The sequence below is a fragment of the Tupaia chinensis genome, unplaced genomic scaffold (genome assembly GCF_000334495.1).
Source record: "Tupaia chinensis unplaced genomic scaffold, TupChi_1.0 Scaffold000416_1, whole genome shotgun sequence".
Taxonomy (NCBI): Eukaryota; Metazoa; Chordata; class Mammalia; order Scandentia; family Tupaiidae; genus Tupaia; species Tupaia belangeri.
This window is the reverse complement of record NW_006159921.1, coordinates 2,384,704-2,389,939: the sequence shown is the minus strand read 5'-3', so window position 1 is coordinate 2,389,939 and position 5,236 is coordinate 2,384,704. Positions and strand designations below refer to the sequence as shown.

Here is a 5,236-nt window from a genome sequence, read left to right as displayed (position 1 = left end):
TCTTTCCACAGTCACACTCGACCTTTCTGAGTCTTATTTTCCTCACTTATAAAATGAAGGTGACAATTGAATAGAACAACACCTTTAGAACCAGACTTTGGAACCAGTTCTGTCTTTTCTTACTAGATGCAATACCTCAGGCAAGGTATTCCATCTCTCTGTATCAATTAGCTATTATTGTAAAGTAAGTCACTTCAAAATAAGTCACTGATGGCTTAAAGCAGCAATCAGTTATTATTTCTCGCAAGTCTACAAGTAACGTCGGTGGTGCTACTGGTATGAGCCAGACCTGGCCGATCTTGACGAGGTCACTCATGTCACTGGGAGCTGGCTGATCTAGGATGGCCTTGGCTGGGATAACGTGGCTCTGCTCCGCATGGTCTCCCATTCTCCAGAAGACTAGCCCAGGCCTGGTCTCATAATCGTGTTTAAGTCCAAGAAAGTGAGTGGAAACACATCTGGATATTTTCACGCCTGTGCCTGCATGAGGTTTGCTGCTTACCCACCGGTCAGTGTCATTTGGCTGAGCCCCGAGTCAGGATGGAAGAGGCCTACAAACATACAGGGAGAATGATAAGGACACAGGGAGGCGAATAACTGATGTAATCAAGGTAATCAATCTGCCACACCCTCGAATCCCTCTCATTTCTTTTTACTTTCCATTGAGATAAAATGACATAACATAAAATACATCACATGGGGACCAGCAGATGGCATAATGGTTATGTCGCTGGATTCCCACATAGCCAACCGTGGTTCAAGTCCCAGACTCAGCAGCTTGAAACTCACACTGGGTGCATGTGCATGTGTGCCCAAAACCCTGAGAAGAGAATGGAGGAAAAGGGATTGTGGCCTAGCCATCCCGCTTAGGGTAATTTCTTGCTTTTTGTCTCTCTGTCTCTCCAGCGAGCACACATGCCCTGTAGCAAAAATCTCTGTCTCAAAAAAAAAACAAAAAACCACATTAAACTGAACAATTCAGTGGCATTGGGTACATTCACAATGTTATGCAGTCACCACCTATATCCAGCTATACAACATTTTACACACCCCCAAAATGTAGCCCCACACCATTAAGCAGTTACTCTCCATTTCCCCCTCCCTCCACTCCAGCCCCAGGCAACTGCCAATCTGCTTTCTGTCTCTATGGATTTACCTATTCTGAATATTTCATATAACTGGAAAATGTGATCTTTCGTATCTGGCTTCTTTGACTTCATATAATATTTTCAAGATTCCCTGAAGCTGTTGCATATATCAGCACTTCATTCCTTTTCATGGCAGAATAATATTCTATTTCATGTATGGGCCACAATTTGTTTATCCATTTATCTATTGATGGACAGTTGGAATGTTTCCACCTTTTGGTTATTGTGAATAGTATTGCAGTAACTTTTGTGTACAAGTATTTGTGTGAGTATTGCTCTTCAATTCCTTTGGGTTTATACCCTCAAAATAAAGAATTGCTGAGTCCTAAGACAATTAACTTTTTTGTAATTTTATTTTATTTATGATAGAAACATGTGTAAACACACAAGAGAGAGACATACCCCCTACTAGGTTTTGTCCACCTTTTTTTCTTTCCCTAGCCCTCCAGCTTGTTAGAATCTTGTAACCCCTGTGCACACCCAGGATTTGAACTCACAGTCAGCCATGTGGTTTCTAGCACTGCAATTCAGTTTGCTACCAACCATGCTACCATGCTGGACCTCTATGTTTAGCTGCTGCTGCTGCTTCTCCTCCTTCTTTTTATTATATGGTATAGGGTGCATGCACTCAATGGAGACAGAGACAGAGAAAAAAAGTGAGACATCACCCTTGAGTGGGTCTGATCATACCACAATCCCTTCTCTTTCCATTCTCCTCTTGGCATTTGGGGCACACATGCACATGCATTTGATGTGATTTTCAAGCTTCCAGATCAGGGACTTGAACCATGCACTTGGCCAAGTGGGATCCCTAACCTCCATGACACCTGTAGGCTTACTACGTTTAACTCTTTCAGAAACCCAGTTTTCTTTGTTTTTAAAATGGATATAATGGAATTACTTTATGAGGATGCTCAAAGGCCCAGAGAAAGCACATGGAAAGTGTCATACACAGAATACAGCCTCAATAAATGGTTTCTATAACTATCTTTTGTTCTTTCATTCAATACCCATTTATTGAGCCCAGGATCAGGAATTATGTGAGATGCTAGATAGATATATGGATACATAAGATATAAAATATCTATAAAACATATGTCTATATCTTTATAGACGTGTAAATATATCCCCAGGGTCCTTTCTAGCTCACACAATGGTTCCTTCCTTGCTTCTTGCCTGGTGTGTCCTTCACAGACAGAAGACAAAAGGCTCTCTCTGCCTCCTCCCTCCCTTCCCTGATTCCCCAGCAGGCTGCTAGCTTCATTGCTCCTCACCTGAATCAGTTCAGACCACCTATTTCAGACCTGTCGGCTCTTATAAATGTAGCCACACACCCGCAAAGTGAGATAAAATGGCAATGTGATTAGTGTGTGTGTGTGAGTGCGAATGCTTATGTGTCCCTGTCTCATTCCTTTTGTAAAGATTAATACATCAGAGCAAGCACTTACGAAAGGAAGAATAAAAAACACAACAACCGGGTCCAATTCTCCAGACATTCAATAACCAAATGTCACCCACACGGTAAGCAATAAAATAAAAATATATGCTTAGCAGAAGCAATAGAAATATGATGTATATTTTGAAGTTGGATAACAGAACAGTAGCATAAAAATAATGCCCGGTGGCGAATTCAGGAAAGAGACCTTTTAAAAACGTGGCATTCCTTTGGGTTGCCATTCCTAAAATATCACAGCGTCTGCAGCAGCAGAGCCTGAGTTGGCTTCAGTCTGACAGGAGCACGTCGTGTAATGAGGCCATGGAGATCCTGGCCAGCATTCCAGTGCCAAGGTGGCATCTATTAATATTTCTTCTCCACCCTCCCCTCCACCTCACTCTGGAGGGCCACTCCCACCCCAGGCCGCTGGCTCTACCCCTGTCACAATAAGCTTTTGCTTTCCAAAACTCCTCACAGACATGATTCCCTTTGACCTTTACAACCTGCCTCTGAGATTGGGAGGACAAGTGTCATTACTGCCATTTTATAGATGAGGAGATAGAGGCCACAAAATGGGTCTTAAACCTACGTCCGGAAAGTCACCTCCCTGTCCTTGCATCCTGGAAAGAGAAGTGTCTTTCTCGTTTTAGAAACTGTCCTTTTCTGCTCACGTATATGCACACAGGAATATTTCTACACAAAATTCACACCCGAACGTGACCCAGCACAAATCCAGACTCCCCACTACTATCCATTGAGAGAACACAAACCAATTCTTTGCATCAATCAAACACAATGTAATTAGAAAGATATGTCTGAGGGTATATTGTAAACATCAGAATATATCAAGAACAGATGTTTTGTGGGTTTTTTTTTTTAAGAGATGTTTTTATATAGGGCACATGTGCTCATTGGAGAGACAGAGACAGCAGAAAGTGAGAAACCATCCCTCCAGGGGAGAGTGAGAAATCACCCCCCAGGGGAGATGGTCACGCTGCAATCCCTCCTCCTCCGTTCTCCTCTTGGGATTTTGGGCACACATGCACCTGCGCCCAGTGTGAATTTAAGCTGCTGGGTCCAGAACTCCAACCGCAGTGGACCATGTGGGAGTCCAGCGACGTAACCCTTACATCATCTGCTGATCTCTGTTGTGTGTTTCTTAAAGCACACCTTTTGCAGCATGTCTTCGTTGTTGAGATGATAACCAGAAAGTGCAAGTTCAAAAATTTTTGTGGTTTGCCTAAGGCCTCAAAATGGGAGTGTTAAGATTGGAATGAATATTGTCGATGCAGAGAGAGGAGTGACTTGAGTTTTAATTTCCTCATGATGAAGAGGGTGCAACTAGATGATTTCACACCGACCCTTTCCATGAGAATGAACGTCTGAAAGTCAGTGTGTCCACTCTATGTAAGATGCTTTCTAATTCTGAAATATTATGCTTTTCTTTCTTTCTTTCTTTTTTTTTTTTTTTTTTTTTGGTATATCTAGGCAAAGACTTAAATGACTCAAACACCACTATTGGCAATATAAAAAAAAAGGTAATATATACAAAATCATCATTCGGTGCCAAGAGAAATGCTCATGATGGCGACAGTATACATCCTCTGACTTCCAAGTGGCTGGCATAGGACATCCAGCCCCACTGAGACTGGTGAACACGCTTCTCTCCCAGTATAAAGACTCCTCTCCCTGAGTCGCCTACAGAAGGAGAGAAGAGTGTGTATCCAAAAGGAAGGGGGTGAGATTGGGGACCCCTTTCAGAAACATGTGAGGGCCCTGGTGCCAGGGCTCAGAACTTCAGGGGAATGACCGGCCAGTACTTGGGCTGCTTCCTGTCACAGTGCTTGTCGAAGCTCAGCTGCACCGCAGCCTCCCTGGCCAGGATCTTGGTGACGCTGTCCCCGTATAAATGCTGCATCTCAACCTTGCGCCGCTCGCCATGCTTCTCGGCTGTGGGCTTGACTGACCGGGACTTGTAGTACAGGACGTGGTCGGCATTCACGTAGTCGTCCAGGCGCGCCGCCTCCAGCTGCTACTGCCACTGCCGCTTTTCTCTATGCCTCTCGGTTTCTGCAAAGTACTGGCGGAGCTCTTCGGTGATTTCCACGTTACTCAGGTCGTACTCCACCTCCTCATCTGACTCACTTTCTGCCTTTTCTTCTTTAGACAAAGTTAGTCTTCTACTGTGGACGTCTGGATCCTGCTGCTGCCATATGCGTGCTGGCCAGACCTTCTGAAAGCCAAGTAACACAGGGAAGAGAAATAGGATTCCACGGCCTTCCTGTAGGCGACCTGGTGGCTTCGCGTCCAAGCCATTGCTTGCTGATATTGTTGCCAGTATCTTGCATACACTGGATGAGAATACCACACGTGGCGAGCTTTCAACGTTGACGCCTTTGCTGCCATCACTGATTGCCAAGTCTGAATGGGCGCTGGACCTCGTGGGCTGCAGATTGTAGATCCTGGGCGGTGGGTGATCTGGGGCATATTTTTCTTGGGAGAGACGGGGTGGGAGGGGATGTGGTTGTTGCCCCGATGACCTATGATTTTATTTCTAGCACAAAATATTCAGTGTCACTCAGGAAGGTCTGGTGTTGCTCACAGAGGATTTGATAAAACTCTCTGTTAGAATCTCAGCCTCTAATATATTCTT

At 44.3% G+C, this 5,236-nt stretch overlaps 1 pseudogene; it reads right to left on the bottom strand.

Annotated features, from left to right (window-relative positions):
- Window positions 1–4,372: 4,372 nt before the first annotated feature.
- Window positions 4,373–4,989, bottom strand: LOC102469039 (gem-associated protein 8 pseudogene; annotated as a pseudogene).
- Window positions 4,990–5,236: the final 247 nt, after the last annotated feature.